The sequence below is a fragment of the Oncorhynchus keta genome, unplaced genomic scaffold, assembly GCF_023373465.1.
Source record: "Oncorhynchus keta strain PuntledgeMale-10-30-2019 unplaced genomic scaffold, Oket_V2 Un_contig_24430_pilon_pilon, whole genome shotgun sequence".
Classification (NCBI taxonomy): Eukaryota; Metazoa; Chordata; class Actinopteri; order Salmoniformes; family Salmonidae; genus Oncorhynchus; species Oncorhynchus keta.
In genome coordinates this window covers 1-26,877 of record NW_026283898.1, presented here as the reverse complement: position 1 = coordinate 26,877, position 26,877 = coordinate 1, and the positions used below count along the sequence as shown (strand labels likewise).

At 46.0% G+C, this 26,877-nt stretch overlaps 1 pseudogene; it reads right to left on the bottom strand.

Moving 5' to 3' along the window:
• Nucleotides 1–26,768, bottom strand: part of LOC118383387 (dual specificity protein phosphatase 16-like) — a 38,573-nt pseudogene extending 11,805 nt beyond the window's left edge.
• Nucleotides 26,769–26,877: the final 109 nt, after the last annotated feature.

Genomic DNA, 26,877 nt, shown 5'->3' with positions numbered 1-26,877 from the left:
CTCTCTCCTCCTCACTCATCGTCACTCATCGCCTCTCTCCACCTCTCTCCACCTCTCTCCTCTCTCATCCTCACTCTGCCTCTCTCATCGTCACTCTGAATCTCTCCTCTTTCCTCCTCTCTCATCGTCACTCTGCCTCTCTCCTCTTTCCTCCTCTCTCATCGTCACTCTGCCTCTCTCCTCCTCTTTCCTCCTCTCTCATCGTCACTCTGCCTCTCTCCTCTTTCCTCCTCTCTCATCGTCACTCTGCCTCTCTCCTCCTCTTTCCTCCGCTCTCATCGTCACTCTGCCTCTCTCCTCCTCTTTCCTCCTCTCTCATCGTCACTCTGCCTCTCTCCTCTTTCCTCCTCTCTCATCGTCACTCTGCCTCTCTCCTCCTCTCTCCTCTCTCCTCCTCTCTCCTCCTCTCTCCTCCTCTCTCCACCTCTCTCATCGTCACTCATCGTCACTCATCGTCACTCTGCCTCTCTCCACCTCTCTCCTCTCTCATCGTCACTGCCTCTCTCCTCCTCTCTCTCCCTCTCCCTCCTCTCTCTCCCTCTCTCCTCCTCTCTCCACCTCTCTCCTCCTCTCTCATCGTCACTCTCCACCTCTCTCCACCTCTCTCCTCCTCACTCACATTACAGCATTACTGATGAACCCATCTGATTTATAACATACAGGATGGATGTACAGCTGTGTATTGTATCCAGGGTCAGGAACCTTCCTCTGTGGGAAATAAACAGGGACTCTACTGGATGTGGAAGCTTAGTGGTTTGAGTGACACAGTTTGATCAGTCTCATTTCAACACAGTCACTTCCCCATAGCAACCGTGGAGCTGCCGGATCAATGTCCATACTGCAACGTACCGCACCTGTCGTTAAGAGATAAGCTGATGTCCGATAAAGTCTAATGTTACAGGTGTCGTCGGTTCTTCATTTGGAGGGAAGTTCCAACCTGATGACATCATCATAGAAACAGGAAGCGTATCTGAAAGGAAACAACTTCCTGACTGAGGTTTGAGACAGGAACTACAGAAAGCGGATCGAAAGGTACTTTTAAATGTCATCTGGGACTCTCTTTAAGTCTGACAGCGGTCCAGAATAAAGCCGAGAGACTTGGACAACTTGTCTGGTGTAAATACACTCATTTAACCCATTCACATCCTCATTAAACCCATTCACATCCTCATTAAACCCATTCACATCCTCATTAAACCCATTCACATCCTCATTTAATCCATTCACATCCTCATCTAATCCATTCACATCCTCATTAAACCCATTCACATCCTCATCAAACCCATTCACATCCTCATCAAACCCATTCACATCCTCATTAAACCCATTCACGTCCTCATTAAACCCATTCACATCCTCATTAAACCCATTCATCCTCATTCAAACCACATCATTCACATCCTCATTAAACCCATTCACATCCTTAAACCCATTCACATCCTCATCTAATCCTCATTAAACATTCATTTAACCCATTCACATCCTCATTTAACCAAACCCATTCATTAAACATCCTCATCTAATCCCATTCACATCCTCATTAAACCCATTCACATCCTCATTAAACCCATTCACATCCTCATCTAACCCATTCACATCCTCATTTAACCCATTCACATCCTCATTAAACCCATTCACATCCTCATTAAACCCATTCACATCACTCATTAAACCCATTCATCCTCATTAAACCCATTCACATCCTCATTAAACCCATTCACATCCTCATTAAACCCATTCACATCCAAACTTCATTAAACCCATTCACATCCTCATTAAACCCATAATTCTCATTAAACCCATTCACATCCTCATTAAACCCATTCACATCCTCATTAAACCCATTCACATCCTCATTAAACCCATTCACATCCTCATTTAACCCATTCACATCCTCATTTAACCCATTCACATCCTCATCTAATCCATTCACATCCTCATTAAACCCATTCACATCCTCATCAAACCCATTCACATCCTCATTTAACCCATTCACATCCTCATTAAACCCATTCACATCCTCATTAAACCCATTCACATCCTCATTAAACCCATTCACATCCTCATTAAACCCATTCACATCCTCATTAAACCCATTCACATCCTCATTTAACCCATTCACATCCTCATTTAACCCATTCACATCCTCATTTAACCCATTCACATCCTCATTAAACCCATTCACATCCTCATCAAACCCATTCACGTCCTCATCAAACCCATTCACGTCCTCATTAAACCCATTCACATCCTCATCAAACCCATTCACATCCTCATTAAACCCATTCACATCCTCATCAAACCCATTCACATCCTCATTTAACCCATTCACTCATTAAACCCATTCACATCCTCATCAAACCCATTCACGTCCTCATCAAACCCATTCACGTCCTCATTAAACCCATTCAATCCCATTCACGTCCTCATTAAACCCATTCACATCCTCATCAAACCCATTCACATCCTCCTCAAACCCATTCACGTCCTCATCAAACCCATTCACGTCCTCATCAAAACCCATTCACGTCCTCATTAAACCCATTCCTCATTCACGTCCTCATCAAACCCATTCACGTCCTCATCAAACCCATTCACGTCCTCATCAAACCCATTCACATCCTCATTAAACCCATTCACATCCTCATTTAACCCATTCACATCCTCATCTAATCCATTCACATCCTCATTAAACCCATTCACATCCTCATCAAACCCATTCACATCCTCATCAAACCCATTCACGTCCTCATCTAACCCATTCACGTCCTTATCAAACCCATTCACGTCCTCATCAAACCCATTCACGTCCTCATCAAACCCATTCACGTCCTCATTAAACCCATTCACATCCTCATTAAACCCATTCACATCCTCATTAAACCCATTCACATCCTCATCAAACCCATTCACGTCCTCATCAAACCCATTCACGTCCTCATTAAACCCATTCACGTCCTCATTAAACCCATTCACATCCTCATTAAACCCATTCACATCCTCATTTAACCCATTCACATCCTCATCTAATCCATTCACATCCTCATTAAACCCATTCACATCCTCATCAAACCCATTCACATCCTCATCAAATCCATTCACATCCTCATTTAACCCATTCACATCCTCATTAAACCCATTCACATCCTCATTAAACCCATTCACATCCTCATCAAACCCATTCACATCCTCATCAAACCCATTCACATCCTCATTAAACCCATTCACGTCCTCATCAAACCCATTCACATCCTCATCAAACCCATTCACATCCTCATCAAACCCATTCACGTCCTCATTAAACCCATTCACGTCCTCATTAAACCCATTCACATCCTCATCAAACCCATTCACGTCCTCATCAAACCCATTCACGTCCTCATTAAACCCATTCACGTCCTCATTAAACCCATTCACATCCTCATCTAATCCATTCACATCCTCATTAAACCCATTCACATCCTCATTAAACCCATTCACATCCTCATTAAACCCATTCACATCCTCATTAAACCCATTCACATCCTCATTTAATCCATTCACATCACATTAAACCCATTCACGTCCTCATTTAACCCATTCCCATTTAACCCATTCATCCTCATTAAACCCATTCACATCCTCATCAAACCCATAAACCCATTCACGTCCTCATTTCAATCCCATTCACGTCCTCATTAAACCCATCCTCATTAAACCCATTCACATCCTCATTAAACCCATTCAATCCTCATTCACGTCCTCATTAAACCCATTCACGTCCTCATTAAACCCATTCACATCCTCATTAAACCCATTCACATCCTCATTTAACCCATTCACATCCTCATTTAATCCATTCACGTCCTCATTAAACCCATTCACATCCTCATTTAAACCCATTCACGTCCTCATTTAACCCATTTAACCCATCACATCCTCATTAAACCCATTCACATCCTCATTCACGTCCTCATTAAACCCATTCACATCCTCATCAAACCCATTCACATCCTCATTAAACCCATTCACATCCTCCTCATTTAACCCATTCACGTCCTCATTAAACCCATTCACGTCCTCATTTAACCCATTCACGTCCTCATTAAACCCATTCACATCCTCATTAAACCCATCCTCATCAAACCCATTCACGTCCTCATTAAACCCATTCACGTCCTCATTAAACCCATTCACGTCCTCATTCACATCCTCATTAAACCCATTCCTCATTAAACCCATTCACATCCTCATTAAACCCATCCTCATTAAACCCATTCCTCATTTAACCATTCACATCCACATTAAACCCATTCACGTCCTCATTTAACCCATTCAACGTCCTCATTAAACCCATTCACGTCCTCATTAAACCCATTCACGTCCTCATTAAACCCATTCACGTCCTCATTAACCCATTCACGTCCTCATTTAACCCATTCACGTCCTCATTAAACCCATTCACGTCCTCATTAAACCCATTCACGTCCTCATTAAACCCATTCACGTCCTCATTTAACCCATTCCGCATTCCGTCCTCATTAAACCCATTCACGTCCTCATTAAACCCATTAAACCCATTCACGTCCTCATTTAACCCATTCACGTCCTCATTAAACCCATTCACGTCATTAAACCCATTCACGTCCTCATTAAACCCATTCACGTCCTCATTAAACCCATTCACGTCCTCATTAAACCCATTCACGTCCTCATTAAACCCATTCACGTCCTCATTAAACCCATTCACATCCTCATTAAACCCATTCACATCCTCATTTAACCCATTCACGTCCTCATTTAACCCATTCACGTCCTCATTAAACCCATTCACGTCCTCATTAAACCCATTCACGTCCTCATTAAACCCATTCACGTCCTCATTAAACCCATTCACGTCCTCATTAAACCCATTCACATCCTCATTAAACCCATTCACATCCTCATTAAACCCATTCACATCCTCATTTAACCCATTCACATCCTCATTTAACCAATTCACGTCCTCATTAAACCCATTCACGTCCTCATTAAACCCATTCACGTCCTCATTAAACCCATTCACGTCCTCATTAAACCCATTCACGTCCTCATTAAACCCATTCACGTCCTCATTAAACCCATTCACGTCCTCATTAAACCCATTCACGTCCTCATTTAACCCATTCACATCCTCATTAAACCCATTCACATCCTCATCAAACCCATTCACGTCCTCATGTAACCGATTCACGTCCTCATTTAACCCATTCACGTCCTCATTTAACCCATTCACGTCCTCATTAAACCCATTCATGTCCTCATTACACCCATTCATGTCCTCATTACACCCATTCACGTCCTCATTAAACCCATTCACATCCTCATTAAACCCATTCACGTCCTCATTTAACCCATTCACATCCTCATTTAACCCATTCACGTCCACAATTAACCCATTCACGTCCACATTTTCAGTTAGCTGTCCTATCACCAGCAGCCATTTTCAGTTAGCTGTCCTATCACCAGCAGCCATTTTCAGTTAGCTGTCCTATCACCAGCAGCCATTTTCAGTTAGCTGTCCTATCACCACCTCACTGGCCAGTGATTAATGAGTGAATGAGGGGAAGAGAGGAAAGGGAGAGAGAGAGAGGCAGTGAGGAAGATGAAGGGCTGGAGGGGGAGGGAGGAGGAAGAGAGGAAGGGAGAGAGAGAGAGGCAGTGAGGAGGATGAAGGGCTGGAGGGGAGGGAAAGAGAGGAAGGGGAGAGAGAGAGAGGCAGTGAGGAGGATGAAGGGCTGGAGGGGGAGGAAAGAGAGGAAGGGGAGAGAGAGAGAGTCAGTGAGGAGGATGACGGGCTGGAGGGGGAGGGAGGAGGGAAAGAGAGGAAGGGGAGAGAGATAGGCAGTGAGGAGGATGAAGGGCTGGAGGGGGAGGGAGGAGGGAAAGAGAGGAAGGGGAGAGAGAGAGGCAGTGAGGAAGATGAAGGGCTGGAGGGGAGGGAGGAGGGAAAGAGAGGAAGGGGAGAGAGAGAGAGGCAGTGAGGAGGATGAAGGGCTGGAGGGGGAGGGAGGAGGGAAAGAGAGGAAGGGGAGAGAGAGATAGGCAGTGAGGAAGATGACGGGCTGAGTGAGTGTCTAACCTGAGAGCAGGTGTACGGAAGGGAAGCTCCTCTCCAGCTTGTCCAATAGGACGGTAAGGAAGGCCTCCGAGGGAAGAGTCAAGGGGTCAGATGAACTTTGGTCATACACCACCACTTCCTGACCGCCCACTCGCTCCAACTAGGAGAAAAAGAGAGAGAGGGGAAGATGAAGAGTTAACAGAAACATTCAGAGAGAGAGGAGGAAGATGAAGGGTTAACAGAAACATTCAGAGAGAGAGGAGGAAGATGAAGGGTTAACAGAAACATTCAGAGAGAGAGAGAGGAGAAGATGAAGAGTTAACAGAAACATTCAGAGAGAGGGAGGAAGATGAAGAGTTAACAGAAACATTCAGAGAGTGAGAGGAGGAAGATGAAGGGTTAACAGAAACATTCAGAGAGAGAGGAGGAAGATGAAGAGTTAACAGAAACATTCAGAGAGAGAGAGGAGGAGATGAAGATGAAGGGTGAAGGGTTAACAGAAACATTCAGAGAGAGAGAGGAGGAAGATGAAGGGTTAACAGAAACATTCAGAGAGAGGAGGAAGATGAAGAGTTAACAGAAACATTCAGAGAGAGAGGAGGAAGATGAAGGGTTAACAGAAACATTCAGAGAGAGAGGGAGGAAGATGAAGAGTTAACAGAAACATTCAGAGAGTGAGAGGAGGAAGATGAAGGGTTAGAGAGAGAGGAGGAAGATGAAGGGTTAACAGAAACATTCAGAGAGAGAGGAGAGCAACATTCAGAGAGGAGGAAGATGAAGGGTTAACAGAAACATTCAGAGAGAGAGGAGGAAGATGAAGGGTTAACAGAAACATTCAGAGAGAGAGGAAGATGAGGAAGATGAAGGGTTAACAGAAACATTCAGAGAGAGAGGAAGATGAAGGGTTAAGAAACATGAAGAGTTAACAGAAACATTCAGAGAGAGAGGAGGAAGATGAAGGGTTAACAGAAACATTCAGAGAGAGAGAGGAGGAAGATGAAGAGTTAACAGAAACATTCAGAGAGAGAGAGGAGGAAGATGAAGGGTTAACAGTAACATTCAGAGAGAGAGGAGGAAGATGAAGAGTTAACAGAAACATTCAGAGAGAGAGGAGGAAGATGAAGGGTTAACAGAAACATTCAGCGAGAGAGGAGGAAGATGAAGGGTTAACAGAAACATTCAGAGAGAGGAGGAAGATGAAGGGTTAACAGAAACATTCAGAGAGAGAGGAGGAAGATGAAGAGTTAACAGAAACATTCAGAGAGAGGAGGAAGATGAAGGGTTAACAGAAACATTCAGAGAGAGAGGAGGAAGATGAAGAGTTAACAGAAACATTCAGAGAGAGGAGGAAGAGTTACTCAAACAGTCTTGTAATCTAATCTAATCATTGATTATGTATTGCTGGTCTAAATATTTTAGTGATCAGACAATCACAAAGTCAACACTCAGATCACTGGCTGCCCCGGCAACACAATCCCAAAGCAGAACCTGTCATGCTGTCTCTCTGAACCAGGAGGAGCTGTCATTCTCCCTCTGTTGGAGACGTTGTACCAGTCAGGTTGATATGTCATGTTGATATGTCCTGTACCAGTCAGGTTGATATGTCCTGTACCAGTCAGGTTGATATGTCATGTACCAGTCAGGTTGATATGTCCTGTACCAGTCAGGTTGATATGTCCTGTACCAGTCATGTTGATATGTCCTGTACCAGTCATGTTGATATGTCCTGTACCAGTCAGGTTGATATGTCATGTACCAGTCATGTTGATATGTCATGTACCAGTCAGGTTGATATGTCATGTACCAGTCAGGTTGATATGTCCTGTACCAGTCATGTTGATATGTCCTGTACCAGTCAGGTTGATATGTCCTGTACCAGTCAGGTTGATATGTCCTGTACCAGTCATGTTGATATGTCATGTACCAGTCATGTTGATATGTCATGTACCAGTCATGTTGATATGTCCTGTACAAGTCATGTTGATATGTCATGTACCAGTCATGTTGATATGTCATGTACCAGTCATGTTGATATGTCATGTACCAGTCATGTTGATATGTCATGTACCAGTCATGTTGATATGTCATGTACCAGTCATGTTGATATGTCATGTACCAGTCATGGTGATATGTCATGTACCAGTCATGTTGATATGTCATGTACCAGTCATGTTGATATGTCCTGTACCAGCCATGTTGATATGTCATGTACCAGTCATGTTGATATGTCATGTACCAGTCATGTTGATATGTCATGTACCAGTCATGTTGATATGTCATGTACCAGTCATGTTGATATGTCCTGTACCAGTCATGTTGATATGTCCTGTACCAGTCATGTTGATATGTCATGTACCAGTCATGGTGATATGTCATGTACCAGTCATGGTGATATGTCATGTACCAGTCATGGTGATATGTCATGTACCAATCATGGTGATATGTCATGTACCAGTCATGGTGATATGTCATGTACCAGTCATGGTGATATGTCCTGTACCAGTCAGGTTGATATGTCCCGTACCAGTCAGGTTGATATGTCATGTACCAGTCAGGTTGATATGTCATGTACCAGTCAGGTTGATATGTCCTGTACCAGTCAGGTTGATATGTCCTGTACCAGTCAGGTTGATATGTCATGTTGATATGTCCTGTACCAGTCAGGTTGATATGTCATGTACCAGTCATGTTGATATGTCCTGTACCAATCATGTTGATATGTCATGTACCAGTCATGGTGATATGCCCTGTACCAGTCATGTTGATATGTCCTGTACCAGTCAGGTTGATATGTCCTGTACCAGTCATGTTGATATGTCAGGTTGATATGTCCTGTACCAGTCATGTTGATATGTCATGTACCAGTCATGTTGATATGTCATGTACCAGTCATGTTGATATGTCCTGTATCAGTCAGGTTGATATGTCCTGTACCAGTCAGGTTGATATGTCCTGTACCAGTCATGTTGATATGTCATGTACCAGTCATGTTGATATGTCCTGTACCAGTCAGGTTGATATGTCCTGTACCAGTCAGGTTGATATGTCCTGTACCAGTCATGTTGATATGTCCTGTACCAGCCAGGTTGATATGTCATGTACCAGTCATGGTGATATGTCCTGTACCAGTCAGGTTGATATGTCAGGTTGATATGTCCTGTACCAGTCATGTTGATATGTCCTGTACCAGTCATGGTGATATGTCATGTACCAGTCAGGTTGATATGTCAGGTTGATATGTCCTGTACCAGTCATGTTGATATGTCCTGTACCAGTCATGGTGATATGTCATGTACCAGTCAGGTTGATGTGTCATGTACCAGTCAGGTTGATGTGTCCTGTACCAGTCAGGTTGATATGTCCTGTACCAGTCAGGTTGATATGTCCTGTACCAGTCAGGTTGATATGTCCTGTACCAGTCATGTTGATATGTCCTGTACCAGTCATGTTGATATGTCCTGTACCAGTCATGGTGATATGTCCTGTACCAGTCAGGTTGATATGTCATGTACCAGTCAGGTTGATATGTCCTGTACCAGCCAGGTTGATATGTCATGTACCAGTCATGGTGATATGTCCTGTACCAGTCATGTTGATATGTCATGTACCAGTCATGTTGATATGTCATGTACCAGTCATGTTGATATGTCCTGTATCAGTCAGGTTGATATGTCCTGTACCAGTCAGGTTGATATGTCCTGTACCAGTCATGTTGATATGTCATGTACCAGTCATGTTGATATGTCCTGTACCAGTCAGGTTGATATGTCCTGTACCAGTCAGGTTGATATGTCCTGTACCAGTCATGTTGATATGTCCTGTACCAGCCAGGTTGATATGTCATGTACCAGTCATGGTGATATGTCCTGTACCAGTCAGGTTGATATGTCAGGTTGATATGTCCTGTACCAGTCATGTTGATATGTCCTGTACCAGTCATGGTGATATGTCCTGTACCAGTCAGGTTGATATGTCAGGTTGATATGTCATGTACCAGTCATGTTGATATGTCCTGTACCAGTCATGGTGATATGTCATGTACCAGTCAGGTTGATGTGTCATGTACCAGTCAGGTTGATGTGTCCTGTACCAGTCAGGTTGATATGTCCTGTACCAGTCAGGTTGATATGTCCTGTACCAGTCAGGTTGATATGTCCTGTACCAGTCATGTTGATATGTCCTGTACCAGTCATGTTGATATGTCCTGTACCAGTCATGGTGATATGTCCTGTACCAGTCAGGTTGATATGTCATGTACCAGTCAGGTTGATATGTCCTGTACCAGCCAGGTTGATATGTCATGTACCAGTCATGGTGATATGTCCTGTACCAGTCAGGTTGATATGTCATGTACCAGTCAGGTTGATATGTCATGTACCAGTCATGGTGATATGTCCTGTACCAGTCAGGTTGATATGTCCTGTACCAGTCAGGTTGATATGTCCTGTACCAGTCAGGTTGATATGTCCTGTACCAGTCAGGTTGATATGTCCTGTACCAGTCAGGTTGATATGTCATGTTGATATGTCCTGTACCAGTCATGTTGATATGTCCTGTACCAGTCAGGTTGATATGTCCTGTACCAGTCAGGTTGATATGTCATGTACCAGTCATGGTGATATGTCATGTACCAGTCAGGTTGATATGTCCTGTACCAGTCATGGTGATATGTCATGTACCAGTCATGTTGATATGTCCTGTACCAGTCAGGTTGATATGTCCTGTACCAGTCATGTTGATATGTCATGTACCAGTCATGGTGATATGTCATGTACCAGTCATGGTGATATGTCATGTACCAGTCATGTTGATATGTCCTGTACCAGTCATGGTGATATGTCAGGTTGATATGTCCTGTACCAGTCATGGTAATATGTCATGTACCAGTCATGGTGATATGTCATGTACCAGTCATGTTGATATGTCCTGTACCAGTCATGTTGATATGTCCTGTACCAGTCATGGTGATATGTCCTGTACCAGTCATGGTGATATGTCCTGTACCAGTCATGTTGATATGTCCTGTACCAGTCATGTTGATATATCATGTTGATATGTCATGTACCAGTCATGTTGATATGTCATGTTGATATGTCCTGTACCAGTCATGGTGATATGTCAGGTTGATATGTCATGTACCAGTCATGGTGATATGTCCTGTACCAGTCATGGTGATATGTCAGGTTGATATGTCCTGTACCAGTCATGTTGATATGTCCTGTACCAGTCATGTTGATATGTCCTGTACCAGTCATGTTGATATGTCCTGTACCAGTCATGTTGATATGTCCTGTACCAGTCATGTTGATATGTCCTGTACCAGTCATGTTGATATGTCCTGTACCAGTCATGTTGATATGTCATGTTGATATGTCCTGTACCAGTCATGTTGATATGTCCTGTACCAGTCATGTTGATATGTCATGTACCAGTCATGTTGATATGTCCTGTACCAGTCATGTTGATATGTCCTGTACCAGTCATGTTGATATGTCCTGTACCAGTCATGTTGATATGTCCTGTACCAGTCATGTTGATATGTCCTGTACCAGTCATGGTGATATGTCCTGTACCAGTCATGGTGATATGTCATGTACCAGTCAGGTTGATATGTCATGTTGATATGTCATGTACCAGTCATGTTGATATGTCCTGTACCAGTCAGGTTGATATGTCCTGTACCAGTCATGTTGATATGTCATGTTGATATGTCCTGTACCAGTCAGGTTGATATGTCATGGTGATATGTCCTGTACCAGTCATGTTGATATGTCCTGTACCAGTCATGTTGATATGTCCTGTACCAGTCATGTTGATATGTCATGGTGATATGTCCTGTACCAGTCATGTTGATATGTCCTGTACCAGTCATGTTGATATGTCCTGTACCAGTCAGGGTGATATGTCCTGTACCAGTCAGGGTGATATGTCCTGTACCATTCATGTTGATATGTCCTGTACCAGTCAGGGTGATATGTCCTGTACCAGTCAGGGTGATATGTCCTGTACCATTCATGTTGATATGTCCTGTACCAGTCAGGGTGATATGTCCTGTACCAGTCAGGGTGATATGTCCTGTACCAGTCAGGGTGATATGTCCTGTACCAGTCAGGTTGATATGTCCTGTACCAGTCAGGTTGATATGTCCTGTACCATTCATGTTGATATGTCATGTACCAGTCATGTTGATATGTCATGTTGATATGTCCTGTACCAGTCAGGTTGATATGTCCTGTACCAGTCAGGTTGATATGTCATGTACCAGTCATGGTGATATGTCCTGTATAACCGGTTGGAAACAGAGTGATCGTGTGGTTTATAGTTCTATGGTCCTATTCTAGGGTGGAAAGTACCGCTGCGGTGCCCTTGAACACACACACACACACACACACACACACACACACACACACACACACACACACACACACACACACACACACACACACACACACACACACACACACACACACACACACACACACACACACACACACACACACACCTGACCTAAATAGCTTGTTGATATCCAGTTTCCACTGCTATGAATAGATATGATTTGAGTCCTCCTGTAGACTAAAGCCTGATGTACATTACATGTTGTTATTCCCCAACTGCAGGCTACCAACAGCTCATGGAGATCTTTTCCAAATGGGAAGAAATCGGAGCAAACCTAACCTGGAAGCACATAGCCCAGGTTGATGGGCTCCCGAGAACTCTACTGGCACTTAAGGCACCCCAATAACTTCTATACATGTTGAATATTTTATTTATTATTTTATTTAACGAGTCAGTTAAGAACAAATACTTATTTACTATGACGACCTAGGAACAGTGGGTTAACTGGTCTAGGAACAGTGGGTTAACTGGTCTAGGAACAGTGGGTTAACTGGTCTAGGAACAGTGGGTTAACTGGTCTAGGAACAGTGGGTTAACTGGTCTAGGAGCAGTGGGTTAACTGGTCTAGGAACAGTGGGTTAACTGGTCTAGGAACAGTGGGTTAACTGGTCTAGGAGCAGTGGGTTAACTGGTCTAGGAACAGTGGGTTAACTGGTCTAGGAACAGTGGGTTAACTGGTCTAGGAACAGTGGGTTAACTGGTCTAGGAACAGTGGGTTAACTGGTCTAGGAACAGTGGGTTAACTGGTCTAGGAACAGTAGGTTAACTGGTCTAGGAACAGTGGGTTAACTGGTCTAGGAACAGTGGGTTAACTGGTCTAAGGAACAGTGAGTTAACTGGTCTAAGGAACAGTGAGTTAACTGGTCTAGGAACAGTGGGTTAACTGGTCTAAGGAACAGTGAGTTAACTGGTCTAAGGAACAGTGAGTTAACTGGTCTAGGAACAGTGGGTTAACTGGTCTAGGAACAGTGGGTTAACTGGTCTAGGAACAGTGGGTTAACTGGTCTAGGAACAGTGGGTTAACTGGTCTAGGAACAGTGGGTTAACTGGTCTAGGAACAGTGGGTTAACTGGTCTAGGAACAGTGGGTTAACTGGTCTAGGAACGGTGGGGTAACTGGTCTAGGAACAGTGGGTTAACTGGTCTAAGGAACAGTGAGTTAACTGGTCTAAGGAACAGTGAGTTAACTGGTCTAGGAACAGTGGGTTAACTGGTCTAGGAACAGTGGGTTAACTGGTCTAGGAACAGTGGGTTAACTGGTCTAGGAACAGTGGGTTAACTGGTCTAGGAACAGTGGGTTAACTGGTCTAGGAACGGTGGGGTAACTGGTCTAGGAACGGTGGGGTAACTGGTCTAGGAACAGTGGGGTAACTGGTCTAGGAACAGTGGGTTAACTGGTCTAGGAACAGTGGGTTAACTGGTCTAGGAACAGTGGGTTAACTGGTCTAGGAACAGTGGGTTAACTGGTCTAGGAACAGTGGGTTAACTGGTCTAGGAACAGTGGGTTAACTGGTCTAGGAACAGTGGGTTAACTGGTCTAGGAACAGTGGGTGAACTGGTCTAAAAACAGTGGGTTAACTGGTCTAGGAACAGTGGGTTAACTGGTCTAGGAACAGTGGGTTAACTGGTCTAGGAACAGTGGGTTAACTGGTCGTGGAACAGTAGGTTAACTGGTCTAGGAACAGTAGGTTAACTGGTCTAGGAACAGTGGGTTAACTGCCTAGGAACAGTGGGTTAACTGCCTAGGAACAGTGGGTTAACTGGTCTAGGAACAGTGGGTTAACTGGTCTAGGAACAGTGGGTTAACTGGTCTAGGAACAGTGGGTTAACTGGTCTAGGAACAGTGGGTTAACTGGTCTAGGAACAGTGGGTGAACTGGTCTAAAAACAGTGGGTTAACTGGTCTAGGAACAGTGGGTTAACTGGTCTAGGAACAGTGGGTTAACTGGTCTAGGAACAGTGGGTTAACTGGTCTAGGAACAGTGGGTTAACTGGTCTAGGAACAGTAGGTTAACTGGTCTAGGAACAGTAGGTTAACTGGTCTAGGAACAGTGGGTTAACTGCCTAGGAACAGTGGGTTAACTGCCTAGGAACAGTGGGTTAACTGGTCTAGGAACAGTGGGTTAACTGCCTTGTTCAGGGTCAGAAAGACAGATTTGTACCTTTCATCTCAGGGATTCTATATTGCAACCTTTCGGTTACTAGTCCAACGCTCTAACCACTAGGCTACCTGCTGGTTACTAGTCCAACGCTCTAACCACTAGGCTACCTGCTGGTTACTGGTCCAACGCTCTAACCACTAGGCTACCTGCTGGTTACTAGTCCAACGCTCTAACCACTAGGCTACCTGCTGGTTACTGGTCCAACGCTCTAACCACTAGGCTACCTGCTGGTTACTAGTCCAACGCTCTAAGCACTAGGCTACCTGATGGTTACTAGTCCAACGCTCTAACCACTAGGCTACCTGCTGGTTACTAGTCCAACGCTCTAACCACTAGGCTACCTGCTGGTTACTGGTCCAACGCTCTAACCACTAGGCTACCTGCTGGTTACTAGTCCAACGCTCTAACCACTAGGCTACCTGCTGGTTACTAGTCCAACGCTCTAACCACTAGGCTACCTGCTGGTTACTGGTCCAACGCTCGAACCACTAGGCTACCTGCTGGTTACTAGTCCAACGCTCTAACCACTAGGCTACCTGCTGGTTACTGGTCCAACACTCTAACCACTAGGCTACCTGCTGGTTACTAGTCCAACGCTCTAACCACTAGGCTACCTGCTGGTTACTAGTCCAACGCTCTAACCACTAGGCTACCTGCTGGTTACTAGTCCAACGCTCTAACCACTAGGCTACCTGCTGGTTACTGGTCCAACACTCTAACCATTAGGCTACCTGCTGGTTACTAGTCCAACGCTCTAACCACTAGGCTACCTGCTGGTTACTAGTCCAACGCTCTAACCACTAGGCTACCTGCTGGTTACTAGTCCAACGCTCTAACCACTAGGCTACCTGCTGGTTACTAGTCCAACACTCTAACCACTAGGCTACCTGCTGGTTACTAGTCCAACGCTCTAACCACTAGGCTGCCTGCTGGTTACTGGTCCAACGCTCTAACCACTAGGCTACCTGCTGGTTACTAGTCCAACTCTCTAACCACTAGGCTACCTGCTGGTTACTAGTCCAACGATCTAACGACTAGGCTACCTGCTGGTTACTGGGCCAACGCTCTAACCACTAGGCTACCTGCTGGTTACTGGTCCAACGCTCTAACCACTAGGCTACCTGCTGGTTACTAGTCCAACGCTCTAACCACTAGGCTACCTGCTGGTTACTAGTCCAACTCTCTAACCACTAGGCTACCTGCTGGTTACTAGTCCAACGATCTAACGACTAGGCTACCTTCTGGTTACCGGTCCAATACTCTAACCACTAATCTGCCTGCTGGTTACTAGTCCAATGCTCTAACCACTAGGCTACCTGCTCTTACCACTAGGCTACCTGCTGGTTACTAGTCCAACGCTCTAACCACTAGGCTACCTGCTGGTTACAAGCAATACGCTTGTCCTCATCTTTACTAGAGGCTGCTCACCTACTCACCTCACTGCAACACCTCTCCAGGTCTCTCTCTGATCACTACTTTGTTCTCCTTTCTGTCTCCCTTTCCAACTCTAACCACTCACCCTACACAGTCACGCACCGACTGACACACTCTCCCACTACCCCTCTACTATCCTATCATCTCTAACCACTCAGCCCCTACCCAGATGGTCTCTCTCTCTCCTACTACTCTCTCATCTATCCTATCATCTCTAACCACTCAGCCCCTACCCAGATGGTCTCGCTCTCCCACTACTCTCTCCTCTTCTATCCTATCATCTCTAACCACTCAGCCCCTACCCAGATGGTCTCTCGCTCTCTCCCACTACTCTCTCCTCTTCTATCCTATCATCTCTAACCACTCAGCCCCTACCCAGATGGTCTCTCTCTCTCTCCTACTACTCTCCTCTTCTATCCTATCATCTCTAACCACTCAGCCCCTACCCAGATGGTCTCTCTCTCTCTCCTACTACTCTCTCATCTATCCTATCATCTCTAACCACTCAGCCCCTACCCAGATGGTCTCTCTCTCTCTCCTACTACTCTCTCATCTATCCTATCATCTCTAACCACTCAGCCCCTACCCAGATGGTCTCTCGCTCTCTCCTACTACTCTCTCCTCTTCTATCCTATCATCTCTAACCACTCAGCCCCTACCCAGATGGTCTCTCTCTCTCCACTACTCTCTCCTCTTCTATCCTATCATCTCTCCCCTTCTGCTAAATCCTTCTCCTTCCGGTCTCCTAATTCTGCCTCTTCGACCTCACTCTCCTACCTTTTCGCATCCTATGTCTCACACTGTCCCAGTCCAAGCTCTTCTCTGTCCTGGTACCCCAATGGTGGAACCAGCTTCTCCGTGAAACGAGGACATCTTCTGAAAACATCTGAAACCTCTTCAAAGAGTATATTAAATAATCCCCTCCCACCCTTACTAGCTCTAACTTAGCTGACAGATACTTTACTGACTATGACTGGTCCACCTAGCTATCTGAAGATGAATGTACTGACTATGACTGGTCCACCTAGCTATCTGAAGATGAATGTACTGACTATGACTGGTCCACCTAGCTATCTGAAGATGAATGTACTGACTATGACTGGTCCACCTAGCTATCTGGAGATGAATGTACTGACTATGACTGGTCCACCTAGCTATCTGGAGATGAATGTACTGACTATGACTGGTCCACCTAGCTATCTGAAGATGAATGTACTGACTATGACTGGTCCACCTAGCTATCTGAAGATGAATGTACTGACTATGACTGGTCCACCTAGCTATCTGGAGATGAATGTACTGACTATGACTGGTCCACCTAGCTATCTGGAGATGAATGTACTGACTATGACTGGTCCACCTAGCTATCTGAAGATGAATGTACTGACTATGACTGGTCCACCTAGCTATCTGGAGATGAATGTGCTGACTATGACTGGTCCACCTAGCTATCTGGAGATGAATGTGCTGACTATGACTGGTCCACCTAGCTATCTGGAGATGAATGTACTGACTATGACTGGTCCACCTAGCTATCTGGAGATGAATGTACTGACTATGACTGGTCCACCTAGCTATCTGGAGATGAATGTACTGACTATGACTGGTCCACCTAGCTATCTGGAGATGAATGTACTGACTATGACTGGTCCACCTAGCTATCTGGAGATGAATGTACTGACTATGACTGGTCCACCTAGCTATCTGGAGATGAATGTACTGACTATGACTGGTCCACCTAGCTATCTGGAGATGAATGTACTGACTATGACTGGTCCACCTAGCTATCTGGAGATGAATGTACTGACTATGACTGGTCCACCTAGCTATCTGGAGATGAATGTACTGACTATGACTGGTCCACCTAGCTATCTGGAGATGAATGTACTGACTATGACTGGTCCACCTAGCTATCTGGAGATGAATGTACTGACTATGACTGGTCCACCTAGCTATCTGGAGATGAATGTACTGACTATGACTGGTCCACCTAGCTATCTGAAGATGAATGTACTGACTATGACTGGTCCACCTAGCTATCTGGAGATGAATGTACTGACTATGACTGGTCCACCTAGCTATCTGAAGATGAATGTACTGACTATGACTGGTCCACCTAGCTATCTGAAGATGAATGTCCTGACTATGACTGGTTCACCTAGCTATCTGGAGATGAATGTCCTGACTATGACTGGTCCACCTAGCTATCTGTAAATGAATGTCCTGACTATGACTGGTCCACCTAGCTATCTGGAGATGAATGTACTGACTATGACTGGTCCACCTAGCTATCTGAAGATGAATGTACTGACTATGACTGGTCCACCTAGCTATCTGGAGATGAATGTACTGACTATGACTGGTCCACCTAGCTATCTGGAGATGAATGTACTGACTATGACTGGTCCACCTAGCTATCTGGAGATGAATGTACTGACTATGACTGGTCCACCTAGCTATCTGGAGATGAATGTACTGACTATGACTGGTCCACCTAGCTATCTGGAGATGAATGTGCTGACTATGACTGGTCCACCTAGCTATCTGGAGATGAATGTACTGACTATGACTGGTCCACCTAGCTATCTGGAGATGAATGTACTGACTATGACTGGTCCACCTAGCTATCTGGAGATGAATGTACTGACTATGACTGGTCCACCTAGCTATCTGGAGATGAATGTACTGACTATGACTGGTCCACCTAGCTATCTGAAGATGAATGTACTGACTATGACTGGTCCACCTAGCTATCTGATGAATGTCCTGACTATGACTGGTCCACCTAGCTATCTGGAGATGAATGTACTGACTATGACTGGTCCATCTAGCTATCTGGAGATGAATGTACTGACTATGACTGGTCCACCTAGCTATCTGAAGATGAATGTCCTGACTATGACTGGTCCACCTAGCTATCTGGAGATGAATGTACTGACTATGACTGGTCCACCTAGCTATCTGAAGATGAATGTACTGACTATGACTGGTCCACCTAGCTATCTGAAGATGAATGTCCTGACTATGACTGGTCCACCTAGCTATCTGGAGATGAATGTACTGACTATGACTGGTCCACCTAGCTATCTGGAGATGAATGTACTGACTATGACTGGTCCACCTAGCTATCTGGAGATGAATGTACTGACTATGACTGGTCCACCTAGCTATCTGAAGATGAATGTACTGACTATGACTGGTCCACCTAGCTATCTGAAGATGAATGTCCTGACTATGACTGGTCCACCTAGCTATCTGGAGATGAATGTACTGACTATGACTGGTCCACCTAGCTATCTGAAGATGAATGTACTGACTATGACTGGTCCACCTAGCTATCTGAAGATGAATGTACTGACTATGACTGGTCCACCTAGCTATCTGGAGATGAATGTACTGACTATGACTGGTCCACCTAGCTATCTGAAGATGAATGTACTGACTATGACTGGTCCACCTAGCTATCTGAAGATGAATGTCCTGACTATGACTGGTCCACCTAGCTATCTGGAGATGAATGTCCTGACTATGACTGGTCCACCTAGCTATCTGAAGATGAATGTACTGACTATGACTGGTCCACCTAGCTATCTGGAGATGAATGTACTGACTATGACTGGTCCACCTAGCTATCTGGAGATGAATGTACTGACTATGACTGGTCCACCTAGCTATCTAAAGATTAATGTTCTGACTATGACTGGTCCACCTAGCTATCTGGAGATGAATGTACTGACTATGACTGGTCCACCTAGCTATCTGGAGATGAATGTACTGACTATGACTGGTCCACCTAGCTATCTGGAGATGAATGTGCTGACTATGACTGGTCCACCTAGCTATCTGAAGATGAATGTACTGACTATGACTGGTCCACCTAGCTATCTGGAGATGAATGTACTGACTATGACTGGTCCACCTAGCTATCTGGAGATGAATGTACTGACTATGACTGGTCCACCTAGCTATCTGGAGATGAATGTACTGACTATGACTGGTCCACCTAGCTATCTGGAGATGAATGTGCTGACTATGACTGGTCCACCTAGCTATCTGAAGATTAATGTGCTGACTATGACTGGTCCACCTAGCTATCTGGAGATGAATGTACTGACTATGACTGGTCCTCCTAGCTATCTGAAGATGAATGTACTGACTGGTCCTCCTAGCTATCTGAAGATGAATGTACTGACTATGACTGGTCCACCTAGCTATCTGGAGATGAATGTACTGACTATGACTGGTCCACCTAGCTATCTGGAGATGAATGTACTGACTATGACTGGTCCACCTAGCTATCTGGAGATGAATGTGCTGACTATGACTGGTCCACCTAGCTATCTGAAGATGAATGTACTGACTATGACTGGTCCACCTAGCTATCTGTAGATGAATGTGCTGACTATGACTGGTCCACCTAGCTATCTGCAGATGAATGTGCTGACTATGACTGGTCCACTGAGCTATCTGCAGATGAATGTACTGACTATGACTGGTCCACCTAGCTATCTGAAGATGAATGTACTGACTATGACTGTGATATGTGGTTGTCCCTCCTAGCTATCTGAAGATGAATGTCCTGACTATGACTGGTCCACCTAGCTATCTGCAGATGAATGTACTGACTATGACTGGTCCACCTAGCTATCTGGAGGTGAATGTACTGACTATGACTGGTCCACCTAGCTATCTGGAGATGAATGTACTGACTATGACTGGTCCACCTAGCTATCTGGAGATGAATGTACTGACTATGACTGGTCCACCTAGCTATCTGGAGGTGAATGTACTGACTATGACTGGTCCACCTAGCTGACTATGACTGGTCCACCTAGATATCTGGAGATGAATGTACTGACTGTAAGTCTCTCTGAGGGCGTCTGCTAAATGACTAACATGTCAAAGTAAATTTATTTTTCGGAGCATAACAATGCCCATACATGGAACGCGGTACCTTCCTCGGTTGCCACGATGATTTCCTTACTGAACATGCGCAAACCTGCACAGCAAATATAGCCCGATTCTCACCCAATTGTCCAATCGTACCGCCCGGAGGTGCCACCAGGTGTGTGTACTACACCGATTACTAGTTCACTAGGATTTGGCTGGACTGAATCGCTCAATGGGATAGTATCTCCAATGGTTCAAATCCTGTAGTGTGTTTCAGCCTCAAGATGTGTCTTGACAACAGTAAAGGAGAGATGATGATGAGGAGGAGGAGGAAGAGGAGGAGGAGCAGGTGGAGGAAGAGAAGGAAGAAGAGGAGGAGGAAGATGAGGAGGAGGAGAGGCAGGTGGAGGAGGAGGAAGAGGAGGAGGGGAGGAGGTTGCAGGTGGAGGAGATGGAGGAGGAGCAGGTGGAGGAGGAGGAAGAGGAGGAGGAGCAGGTGGAGGAGGAGGAAGAGGAGGAGCAGGTGGAGGAGGAAGAGAAAGAGGAGGAGGAGGAAGAGGGAGAGGAGGAGGAGGAAGAGGGAGAGAAAGAGGAGGAGGAGGAAGAGGGAGAGGAGGAAGAGGAGGAAGAGGAAGAGGAGGGGGAGGAGGAGAAAGAGGGAGAGGAGGAGGAGGGAGAGGGAGAGTAGGAAGAGGAGGAAGAGGAAGAGGGAGAGAAAGAGGAGGAAGAGGGAGAGGAAGAGGAGGAAGAGGAGGAAGAGGAAGAGGAGGGGGAGGAGGAGGAAGATGAGCCATCCAGATACTGAAACAGTTTCATCTGTATCTGGCTCTTTGACTTTGGTCTGAAGTCTGAGAGCTGCACCGACACAGTGAAGACCCCTCACAACTTCAGCCTTAATGACGTGATTGTTGAGTATATTGTCTGTCTGTCATGTTGCTAACTGGAGGCAGAACACAGACCTAAAGAGCCCTGTTTGAGCAGATGGAAATGGAAGTGTGTAAGTACCTGTCTCTCTCAGTCCCTGAGCCTCAGATGACCCTCAGACTATTTCCACTAAGGACCTCTGTGGCTTGGTAGCAGCTCAGAATTCAACACACTCAAGGAAGCTCTACTTTCCCTACCGCGTTAAGAAGCTCTACTTTCCCTACCGCGTTAAGAAGCTCTACTTTCCCTACCGCGTTAAGAAGCTCTACTTTCCCTACCGCGTTAAGAAGCTCTACTTTCCCTACCGCGTTAAGAAGCTCTACTTTCCCTACCGCGTTAAGAAGCTCTACTTTCCCTACCGCGTTAAGAAGCTCTACTTTCCCTACCGCGTTAAGAAGCTCTACTTTCCCTACCGCGTTAAGAAGCTCTACTTTCCCTACCGCGTTAAGAAGCTCTACTTTCCCTACCGCGTTAAGAAGCTCTACTTTCCCTACCGCGTTAAGAAGCTCTACTTTCCCTACCGCGTTAAGAAGCTCTACTTTCCCTACCGCGTTAAGAAGCTCTACTTTCCCTACCGCGTTAAGAAGCTCTACTTTCCCTACCGCGTTAAGAAGCTCTACTTTCCCTACCGCGTTAAGAAGCTCTAATTTCCCTACCGCGTTAAGGAGCTTAACTTTCCCTACCGCGTTAAGAAGCTCTACTTTCTCTACCGTGTTAAGAAGCTATACTTTCCCTACAGCGTTAAGAAGCTATACTTTCCCTACCGCGTTAAGAAGCTATACTTCCCCTACCGCGTTAAGAAGCTCTACTTTCCCTACCGTGTTAAGAAGCTCTACTTTCCCTATCGCGTTAAGAAGCTCTACTTTCCCTACCGCGTTAAGAAGCTCTACTTTCCCTACAGCGTTAAGAAGCTCTACTTTCCCTACCGCGTTAAGAAGCTTAACTTTCCCTACCGCGTTAAGAAGCTCTACTTTCCCTACCGCGTTAAGCTTAACTTTCCCTACCGCGTTAAGAAGCTCTACTTTCTCTACCACGTTAAGAAGCTATACTTTCCCTACCGCGTTAAGAAGCTCTACTTTCCCTACCGCGTTAAGAAGCTCTACTTTCCCTACCGCGTTAAGAAGCTCTACTTTCCCTACCGCGTTAAGAAGCTCTACTTTCCCTACCGCGTTAAGAAGCTCTACTTTCCGTAACGCGTTAAGAAGCTCTACTTTCCCTACCGCGTTAAGAAGCTCTACTTTCCCTACCGCGTTAAGAAGCTCTACTTTCCCTACCGCGTTAAGAAGCTCTACTTTCCCTACCGCGTTAAGAAGCTCTACTTTCCCTACAGCGTTAAGAAGCTCTACTTTCCCTACCGCGTTAAGAAGCTCTACTTTCCCTACCGCGTTAAGAAGCTCTACTTTCCCTACCGCGTTAAGAAGCTCTACTTTCCGTAACGCGTTAAGAAGCTCTACTTTCCCTACCGCGTTAAGAAGCTCTACTTTCCCTACCGCGTTAAGAAGCTCTACTTTCCCTTCCGCGTTAAGAAGCTATACTTTCTCTACCGCGTTAAGAAGCTATACTTTCTCTACCGCGTTAAGAAGCTATACTTCCCCTACCGCGTTAAGAAGCTCTACTTCCCCTACCGCGTTAAGAAGCTCTACTTTCCCTACCGCGTTAAGAAGCTCTACTTTCCCTACCGCGTTAAGAAGCTCTACTTTCCCTACCGCGTTAAGAAGCTCTACTTTCCCTACAGCGTTAAGAAGCTCTACTTTCCCTACCGCGTTAAGAAGCTTTACTTTCCCTACCGCGTTAAGAAGCTTAACTTTCCCTACCGCGTTAAGAAGCTCTACTTTCCCTACCGCGTTAAGAAGCTTAACTTTCCCTACCGCGTTAAGAAGCTCTACTTTCTCTACCGCGTTAAGAAGCTATACTTTCCCTACAGCGTTAAGAAGCTCTACTTTCCCTACCGCGTTAAGAAGCTCTACTTTCCCTACCGCGTTAAGAAGCTCTACTTTCCCTACAGCGTTAAGAAGCTCTACTTTCCGTAACGCGTTAAGAAGCTCTACTTTCCCTACCGCGTTAAGAAGCTCTACTTTCCCTACCGCGTTAAGAAGCTCTACTTTCCCTACCGCGTTAAGAAGCTCTACTTTCCCTACAGCGTTAAGAAGCTCTACTTTCCCTACCGCGTTAAGAAGCTCTACTTTCCCTACCGCGTTAAGAAGCTCTACTTTCCCTACCGCGTTAAGAAGCTCTACTTTCCGTAACGCGTTAAGAAGCTCTACTTTCCCTACCGCGTTAAGAAGCTCTACTTTCCCTACAGCGTTAAGAAGCTCTACTTTCCCTACAGCGTTAAGAAGCTCTACTTTCCCCTACCGCGTTAAGAAGCTCTACTTTCCCTACCGCGTTAAGAAGCTCTACTTTCCCTACCTCTTTCTAGAAGTTGTTATTTCTCTACCTCATTGCACAGAGTTAACTACAACTTACAATCATAGGAAAATGTTGCCTAAGTCGTAAAACAAGCAGACAGACGTCCTTAAAACTTGTTATTCCAAACTGTCGCCAAACCACGAGAGGGGAGTGACTGGATTCTACAACATCACTCAGTAAATATCTTTGTAAAATATAATAATGCCCTCTGATTCAGACAACTGATTCCTGGATTATGTCAGTCTGAAGTCAGTGAGAGTGTGTCAGATCTCCTCCTGGCTCTGCATGTGAAACTCCCCGTCTCTCCGAGACTCCTGGCAGATCAGTGATCTGGGTTAGAGTTAGTTAAAGAGAAACTCCCTGTCTCTCCTAGACTCCTGGCTGATCAGTGATCTGGGTTAGAGTTAGTTAAAGAGAAACTCCCTGTCTCTCCTAGACTCCTGGCAGATCAGTGATCTGGGTTAGAGTTAGTTAAAGAGAAACTCCCTGTCTCTCCTAGACTCCTGGCAGATCAGTGATCTGGGTTAGAGTTAGTTAAAGAGAAACTCCCTGTCTCTCCTAGACTCCTGGCTGATCAGTGATCTGGGTTAGAGTTAGTTAAAGAGAAACTCCCTGTCTCTCCTAGACTCCTGGCAGATCAGTGATCTGGGTTAGAGTTAGTTAAAGAGAAACTCCCTGTCTCTCCTAGACTCCTGGCAGATCAGTGATCTGGGTTAGAGTTAGTTAAAGAGAAACTCCCTGTCTCTCCTAGACTCCTGGCAGATCAGTGATCTGGGTTAGAGTTAGTTAAAGAGAAACTCCCTGTCTCTCCTAGACTCCTGGCTGATCAGTGATCTGGGTTAGAGTTAGTTAAAGAGAAACTCCCTGTCTCTCCTAGACTCCTGGCAGATCAGTGATCTGGGTTAGAGTTAGTTAAAGAGAAACTCCCTGTCTCTCCTAGACTCCTGGCTGATCAGTGATCTGGGTTAGAGTTAGTTAAAGAGAAACTCCCTGTCTCTCCTAGACTCCTGGCAGATCAGTGATCTGGGTTAGAGTTAGTTAAAGAGAAACTCCCTGTCTCTCCTAGACTCCTGGCAGATCAGTGATCTGGGTTAGAGTTAGTTAAAGAGAAACTCCCTGTCTCTCCTAGACTCCTGGCAGATCAGTGATCTGGGTTAGAGTTAGTTAAAGAGAAACTCCCTGTCTCTCCTAGACTCCTGGCAGATCAGTGATCTGGGTCAGAGTTAGTTAAAGAGAAACTCCCTGTCTCTCCTAGACTCCTGGCAGATCAGTGATCTGGGTTAGAGTTAGTTAAAGAGAAACTCCCTGTCTCTCCTAGACTCCTGGCAGATCAGTGATCTGGGTCAGAGTTAGTTAAAGAGAAACTCCCTGTCTCTCCTAGACTCCTGGCAGATCAGTGATCTGGGTTAGAGTTAGTTAAAGAGAAACTCTCTGATACAGGAACTCACCTTCTTCTTAGCAGAGTGTTGCAGCAGTTCGTTGATCTGAACCTTGTCCTGTTGCAGCCGTCTCTTCATCAGTTTTGAACAGTTCACATTGACCGCCTCCAGGATGTGGGAGGAGTTAAATTCTACGAAGGGCCGGCTGTCAATCAACAACACGCTGTCCAGACCCCCCTCCAGCAGGGCGACCAGCCCCTCGGCCCCGATGGGACGCACCGAACCCTGCCTGGTCCCGGATGCCGGGCCTGATACAGGCCCTGAACCTTTGACTCCAGTCCCAGCTCGGGGTCCATTCCCCACCCCAGGTCCAATCCCAGTCCCTCCAGTCCCAGCTCGGGGTCCATTCCCCACCCCAGGTCCAATCCCAGTCCCTCCAGTCCCAGCTCGGGGTCCATTCCCCACCCCAGATCCAATCCCAGTCCCTCCAGTCCCAGCTCGGGGTCCATTCCCCACCCCAGATCCAATCCCAGTCCCTCCAGTCCCAGCTCGGGGTCCATTCCCCACCCCAGATCCAATCCCAGTCCCTCCAGTCCCAGCTCGGGGTCCATTCCCCACCCCAGGTCCAATCACAGTCCCTCCAGTCCCAGCTCGGGGTCCATTCCCCACCCCAGGTCCAATCCCAGTCCCTCCAGTCCCAGCTCGGGGTCCATTCCCCACCCCAGATCCAATCCCAGTCCCTCCAGTCCCAGCTCGGGGTCCATTCCCCACCCCAGATCCAATCCCAGTCCCTCCAGTCCCAGCTCGGGGTCCATTCCCCACCCCAGATCCAATCCCAGTCCCTCCAGTCCCAGCTCGGGTCCATTCCCCACCCCAGGTCCAATCTCAGTCCCTCCAGTCCCAGCTCGGGGTCCATTCCCCACCCCAGGTCCAATCACAGTCCCTCCAGTACCAGCTCGGGGTCCATTCCCCACCCCAGATCCAATCCCAGTCCCTCCAGTCCCAGCTCGGGGTCCATTCCCCCACCCCAGGTCCAATCCCAAACCCCCAGTCTCAGCTCCAGTGCAGGCTCCCACTCCCACGGGACGTTCCGACATGATGACCCCTTCTTTATCCCTTTCTCACAGCCCCTCCTCCTCTTCCTCTCTCCTCCTCCTCCTCTTCCCCTTAGGTGGGTGTAGGTGGGTGGGTGGCTAGCGGTCCAGT